At 37.5% G+C, this 8,068-nt stretch overlaps 1 non-coding gene across 1 annotated transcript; it reads right to left on the bottom strand.

Moving 5' to 3' along the window:
- Positions 1-6,123: 6,123 nt before the first annotated feature.
- LOC149188121 (U6 spliceosomal RNA) lies at positions 6,124-6,228 on the bottom strand. Its single transcript, XR_016256675.1, has one exon. It is a non-coding gene; the product is annotated as a U6 spliceosomal RNA (small nuclear RNA).
- Between the last annotated feature and the right edge of the window lie 1,840 nt (positions 6,229-8,068).

The raw sequence follows: 8,068 nt of genomic DNA, 5'->3' as shown, positions 1-8,068 counted from the left end.
GAGCAAGGAGGATTATCTTGGAGGGAGTTCGAGACCATATTTTCTGGAGTCTCCATAGGAAGTAGACTCCGTTTTCAATGTGGAAGACATTGAAGGATCTATATCAGAACAACAATGACCAAGGAAGCTGGCGCTAAAGAACAAGCTTTAGAAAATCAAGTGTGAAACGGGCGACACGATCTTTACATATCTAAACAAGCTTACCACCTGCAAAGATGAGATTGAAAGTATAGGAATCACGAAAACTGATGATGATATGGTGAGTCTTTCTCTCCTCGGTATTCCTAAGAGCTAGCATAGCTACTAGGACTCAGTGAATGGGAGAGAGAAATTCTCAGATTGGGAATGACTATGGTCAGATCTGATGCAAAGGAGATCAAGAGAAGCACCAGAGATAGTTCTTCATCTAAGCATGATGATGAAGAAAATATAGCCTTAGCAAGTAAGGCACGAAAGGGGAAAGGGAAGGCTTCCCATTCCAAATCGTGTTCTTCCCATGGTGGGAAGAAGATTGACAAATCTATAGTGAGATGCTTTAATTTTCATGAGGTGGGCCATTATGCTACTAATTGTCCATTGAATAAATCCAAGAAGGGATTCTCAAAAGGATCAGATGGTGAGGCACTGGCCTCACAGTTCGAATTGGATTTTACCCTCATCGCATGCATGGTTTCATCGATGGGGGGTTGTGTTTGGTACCTAGATAGTGGAGCCTCATTCCACATGACCGATGATAAGATTTTATGCAGTACCTTGGAGGAGAAAGACCTCCATATGCGCATTGAGATGGGCGATGATGGAAAGTATCGTGTTTCAGGTGAAGGTATGGTTTTGTTTCAGAGGGAACATGGAGCTCCTCTCACCCTGATTAATGTAAAGTATGTGCCTGGACTGAAGAAAAACTTGGTATTGGTTGTGATGTTGGAAGACAAAGGCTATGATGTAGTCTTTAGTAGAGGAAAGGCATTCCTGAGACACATAGCCATGGGTCAGACCAAGAGGATTGGGATTCAAGTGAAGAATATCTACAAGCTGGAGGTAGATGACTATGCTGCATCGAGTTCCAAAGTAGAATTGGTGCAAAGCCAAGATATTGGCGAGTTATGGCATAGAAGGTTGGGCCACTTACACCATGGGGCCTTGAAGATAATGCAGCAGATTTCTACCAGAATTTCCAAAGGTAAACTTGAGCAAGTGGACACATGCAAAGGTTGTAGCTTGGCTAAGTATGCAAAATATTCCTTTTAGGATCGAGGCAGTCGAGCTGAAGCAATCTTGGAGTGAGTTCATACAAATGTGTGTGGACCATTATCGACAGCCTCCACTGCTAAAAAAAGGTATTATGTGATTTTCATTGATGATTTTTCTCTTACATGCTATATCTATTTCATGCAGAAGAAGGATCAAACCTTGTCAAGGTTTTGTGAGTTCAAATGCTTGGTTGAAAAAGAATAAGGAAATAAGATCAAGGCCTTGCGAAGCGAAAATGTTGGAGAGTATGTCTCTCAAGAGTTTCAGGAATTTTGTTCTATAGAAGGAATTAAACGGGAGATAACGACACCTCATAACCCACAGCAGAATGGGGTGGCCGAGAGGAAGAACAAAATTTTGTGGGAGCTGCTCAGGCGATGCTGCATGACCAAGGCCTACCACTTCATTTGTGGGCTAAGGCGTGCAACACAATGGTTTTCTTGAAGAAAAGAAGCCCACATCACATACCTAAGATGAAGACACCAGAGGAAGCTTTCTCCAGGAAGAGACCAGACGTGGGTCACTTTAGGATCTTTCGCTCATCGATTATTTCCATGTGACCTAGGATGCCTGGAAGAAGCTAGAGCCGACAACAGAGTTGGGGATACTTGTGGGCTACACTGATACTCCCCACAACTATCAGGTGTATTTTCCTACCAGTCAAAGGATAGTGGTTCACAGAGATCTTAAGTTCGATGAGCTGAAGGCCATGTGAGTTTCCCTTGAAAGGGAGCTCAAGTTGCAGGCATAGGAGGAACTTTTGGTTCCTAAGGAGGAGGAGCCTTAGACTGATGCGGAGTAGCCGCATGCAGAGGTTTCAGGAGTGGAGACATCCACTCATGTAGAGTCTTCCAAAGAGGGGTGATGGATGCGAGAGAGAATGTGGGAGAGCCATCTTCTCAGAGTAGACATAGAAGGTCACCTGAGAGTACACTGGTTACATGGCCCTTCTTGGGGAATGTGTAGACACTGAACCATATCCCTTTGAGGAAGTAGTGCAGCAGCCTGTTTGGGTTGATGCTATGGTGGAGGAGTATGACTCCATAGTTCGGAATAGTTTTTGGGATGTTGTTCCAAGACCGAAGAACAAGTCAGTTGTGAGTTCCCGTTGGCTTTACAAGGTAAAGCATGCCGCTAACGGTAGTGTGGAGACACATAAGGCAAGGTTTGTTGCCCGTGGTTTCTCACAAGTTGACGGGATTGACTATGATGAGATTTTTGCTCCTGTAGCAAGGTACTCATCTATTAGATTGATGTTGACACTATCAGCATAGATGGGTGGGAAGATCCATCAGATGGATGTGAAGACTACATTCCTCAATGGAAATATTCGGGAATAGGTGTACATAGAGCAGCCATAAGGATTTGAGACCTTTGATCGTGAGTTTCATGTGTGCCAACTCAAGAGAGCTTTTTACAGGCTGAACCAAGCACCTCGTGTCTGGTACACCAAAATCGACAACTACTTCACTGGGTTGGGCTTCATAAAGAGTGAAGCATATGTGAACTTGTACCACATCATAGTGGAAGGTAAGCAATTGATCATTGTTCTTTATGTTGATGATCTAATATTGGTAGGTGATGATTAGTTGATCATGTCTTTCAAGGAGGACCTTGCAAGAGAGTTTGAGATGAAAGACATGGGTCTCATGCACTACTTTCTAAGCATGGAAGAGTGGCAAAAGGATGGGGTAGTGTTTGTGTCTCAAGGCAAGTATGCCAGTGAGATACTCAGAAGATTCCACATGGAGAAGTGCAAACCCATGCAGACTCCTCTAGCAGGTAACTAGAGGAAGGAGGATGCTACTTCAGGAGAAGTAGTAGAGGCTACTATGTATCGGCAGCTTGTGGGTTCATTGATGTACTTAGTGAACACGCGACAAGATTTGTGCTACGCAGTGAACCAACTAAGTCAAGCTATGGTTCGGCCTACCAAGCTGTTTTGAAAGGCAGCGAAGCATGTTTTGAGGTACCTTAGAGGCACATCTCAGTATGGATTATGGTAGAGACAGACGGAGGGAGTGAAGCTTTAGGGCTTCACAGATGCAAATTGGGTAGGGAGTCCATCAGATCGAAAGAGCACATTAGGAGGAGTTTTCAACCTTGGTTTACCTGCAGTTTCTTGGTATAATAGGAGACTAAGGTCAGTTTCACTTAGCTCAACAGAGGCTGAATACATGGATGCAAGTCAGGCAGCATGTGAGGCCATTTAGATGTGGAAAATTCTAGTTGGTTTGTTTGATCAGAGGATGGATCCAACTGTGATCTATTGTGATAATCAAAGTTGTAACAAAATCTCTCAGAATCCAGTATTTCATGACAGGTCCAAGCATATCGACATTCAGTATCATCATCTCAGAGACTGTGTGGCGTGGAGGATAATGTTGTTGCAGTATATTTCGACCGAGGAGCAAGATGCTGACATTTTGACTAAGGCATTTTCAAAGTTTAAATTCCAGTTCCATAGAGATAGCATCAAGGTGACAAATAATCCCTTTCTTGTTGAGAGGGAGTGTTGAAAATAACAACAAGAAATGCTAAAAATAACATTGCTATAAATAGCATTTCAGGATATATTCCAATTTTAATTTGTCCTTGAATTAAAATTGAGAATTAACATTTGAATTTAGTCTCACCAGCTATTTGAAAAATAATTAACTAATTCATATTGAGTTAATTAGTTGGAGAAATTCAAACATGAAGTGTTTGTGAAGACATGCTACAATTATCCCTTTGATTGAGGAAGTTATCCCTTAATTAAGGAGATAAGGATGAGTTGTATTTGAGTTGTAACTAGTTAGCTCAGTTAACTGAGTTAAGTCCAGTTAAATTAGTTCCAAACAGTTTGTGGAACTAACTGTGAGTTCAGTCAGTTAATGCATGCATTCATGCAACTAGTGTTCTGCAGATAATTGAATATTCTCTCATAAATAACTCATGCATGTTAGTTCAGACAAAGACCCAGTTGAGATTAAAGGTAGGGACAATGTACTATCAGTTGCTAGAATATTCCCATGTGAATATCTCTTGCATGCAGAATGAATTCATTCCTTGAGGATTACGCAGTTTCTACAGAGGTCAGAGCAGTGTGTTAGGTGAGAATCACATAGGTTGTCGTTGGAGGACCCAGGAAAAACTATGCAAGGAAGTAGGAGGCTTGGATGACAGAGGAGAAGGCACATGTTTTGTCTATTCTATCTATGAGCAGCAGTGAGGGATTGTACTGAGAGCTAGATAGCTTGGGAGCTAAAGCTTTGTGTAATCCTGAAATATTTCCACTTGTATGATAATACAGATAGTGGGGTTTTTAGCTGAGGCTTTCCTGAGAGTATTCTTTTGTGTTTCATGTGTTATTGAATCTTCTTCTCTGTTGTATGTGTTCTGTTTGATCTTGCTCAAAATCGATTAAGCTTCCGCAAGTTTGATTGTAGAAGTACGTTAAGTATTTTTGTTTAGTACATTGCATAATTAGTTTAATCTACAGTGAAAATTTCTACAAACTTTGACATGGTGCCATACACACACCACACCTCGACACCCACGTGACTCCTTTGTCACTTGCACTACTCTTGTGAAACACCAGAACCCCCTTAACCCCACTTAAATTCACCATATTGACACTCGGCCAGGGCGGTAGAAAAAACCATCCACTGAGCCCCATGAACTACACTGCTAAACGCTTTTCATGCCCAATTTGAGCCACCCAACACTAGTTTGACCCCCCACAGAGCACACCACCACCAAGTGTTATGTTCATAAATAGAACACCAGAAAGGATCACACACTTTTTCACCCGTAGGTCGAGGAGCCACAAAGTACCACATACCCAATGCAATGAGAGGAAATTGAGATAGATTCCTCCCTAATTCCCCTCTAATACTCCACTCAACACCCCCAACACTTCTAGGAATGGGCCTTGCAAGAAACCAAAATTATTTCAAGTCGCCAGATGAAAGACGTTGGCAAATTGGCCTTCGAAAGATCACTCATTCTGGAGGGCGCCACAAAGAGAGGAGGAATAGATCAAATACCCACGGGCCAAAGACTCCCTGCTGGAACCAAATGCCATCCCTGTCATAATCCAAGGGATGGTAGGTTGCCTCTTCCAGCCTCCAATACTCATCAGCAAGGCGCCATTCTGAGTTGCACACCCCGAGCTGCCATCACCATAATAACATTACAATACCGATTGAGCTTCGGCTCATACCCATCTCCCACTTTCCTCCACATAAATGCACCTAAGCATGGCTAGAAGGTTTCACACATGTTTTCTTTTACATGCCTTCATTCGCATGGGGAGTCTGGGGGGAGGCCAGAAACGAACCCTGACGTCCTCAGGCTATCCACCCCCATCAAAGTAAAAGATGTTAGAATTATTATTATTATTATTATTTTATAATGCCTTTAACTAAAACTAGCCAAACATCTATATAAAAAATTCAGTGATGAGCAAGATTAAATTATTAATATTTTATAATGCTTCTACTTTTTATTTTTATTATAGCCAACATTGTTTTTTATTTTTAGAATTAACTTTTTATTTTTATTTTACGAAACAATTGAACGCAAAATGAATGACACATGTCCTTCATCCTAAGCTATACAATGCCCCTCTCAAACAATAGTTTTTTTCTAAAGTGTAAAAAGTTATTTTTACTAATATGGAAAAAATCACATTACTTTAAATTATTAATTTAATAAATATTTTTTATTAATATAATTTTAAAATTCATAAATATTATTATATAATTCATTAAATACTAAATTTAGATTGCTTAATACTATTTATATGATCTGTAACATATTTATAAATTAAATTTTTAATGTTTATTTAAAAAATATTATAAAAATAAGAAATATATCTGAAAAGTTAAAAATTTGGACTATTTCTCAAATTTTGCATGTCATCATTGCCCAAAGGCCATGCTAATCTTCTTTATGTCATTCCAATTTTAAAAAAAAGATCAGAAATAAAATAAAATATATTTATTTTGATTTTTATTATTATTCTTTTTCCATATTATATATATATATATATATATATATATATATATATATATATATATATAAATTATTTTTAGTGAATATTTTCTTTCTTTTTCTCTATAAATACACAATATCAATTTTAGATGGCCACAAAATATTATTAATACAAGACTATAGTCCCTGCCGCTAAGGCTAGTTAATTGATTAATGCAACACGAGTATGTGTTTTGTTATTATATGAGAATTCTATGTCTAGGAAATAATTTCCACTATTTGTTGTTATTATCTCCCTTGCAACTCCAAATTATACACATGTGACTTCCCAACAAGTTGTCTTAGAATTATAATGGAATATTAAGATCTCTTGATACTTTGTGTGAAATGTGGAGGTGCAGATTCATTGTGCGAAGCCTAGGAATTTATATTGAGCAAATACTAAGCAATATTTTCTCACAGTGTTTCATTTTCACAGTGTTCACCATGAATGAAAGCGAAGAAAACATTCAGCAATGATTTATACCTAGCAATAGGATATTGGCAACGACAAAATTAATACATTGATTTCACTCTTACATATGGAAGAAGATTTCATTGTACGAAGTGTGGAGATGCAAAAGTGCACAAATGTGCAAGATGGAAAATGAAAGCTTACTTCACGCCTCTGAATTCCAATGAAATATATTTTTTATTGCTTATGAAACATGTTTTATTAGAGTCCTAACCAAAGTTATAAGACAAATATATATAAACATCGACATGGAATATAAAATACATATGTTTTTCAACATATCTCTTGTGCTTCATTTATGCAATTTCTCTGCAGGTTGTATTTTAACCCTAAAGTTGTCACAAGAACACATATTAGTGTATTATGAACTATAGTATAGTTGTCTCACTGCCACTATTACTATATCAAGTTATTGATCTGTCATTTATTCCATAACATCATCTACTAGATTTATCTGTCACTAAACAAGAGTACGACTAGTAATTGTCACAAGTGAAAATCCATTATATCTATTTTAGTAGATGTATATTGCTTGTTGGAAACCAAAAAATTTAGAACGAGATCATGGATTGTGTTCATCAATGGCACACATAGTTTATAAAAATTAAATGCTTTATTTATTGTGAAGTTGAGGAATTTCTTTTCTTGGAGAATACATTCCTATTGTTTCTAAAAGTCAAAAAGGGATTACAATATTGATTTGTGGAAAATCTTTGCAAAGAGCCAAATAGGCCTAGGATCTAATGTACTAATGTAATAATAATATATGTGATAAATCCCATATACATTTTTTAAATAAAGAACTCGATTTCAAATATATGAATTTCAAGCTTGACTAATGTACATATTAAATTGAAAAGAGAAATGTTGATGCATGATATTTCAAATTAGCATCATGTACATTGGAAGAAGCTTTGATTGTGTGGAGAGCAGGAGTGTGGAGGAAGCACAATGAAAGCTTCATTTACATTTCTAGACTCCGCACGATGACATTAACTCAATACTAAACACATAACATATTTCCAGCTTCAAGAGATTAAAACACATAACATATTTATCATGTTAGTGTTGTATTCTTGAGAAATGTATGTTTGAGATGAAAATTATTGTCAAATGTTCATTTTAATTTTAATCAATAGCAAAACATTAGATATAATAAAAACTCTCAAATCATTTTCTCAAAAACTTATACAAAACATTATAAAAGAATTAGAACATATTCATAATTAGAAGACAATAATCAATTATTGTGCTTGACAAGCATTAAAGAGTAAGAAAATACAGTTACGGTAACAAGAATTATTTGTAGATTCAAATGAAAAT

The sequence above is a fragment of the Pinus tabuliformis genome, chromosome 3_1, assembly GCF_031772625.1.
Source record: "Pinus tabuliformis cultivar Carrire ecotype Pingquan chromosome 3_1, CPIR1, whole genome shotgun sequence".
Classification (NCBI taxonomy): Eukaryota; Viridiplantae; Streptophyta; class Pinopsida; order Pinales; family Pinaceae; genus Pinus; species Pinus tabuliformis.
Note: the sequence above shows the minus strand (reverse complement) of the source record. Positions and strands in the feature narration are given on the sequence as shown.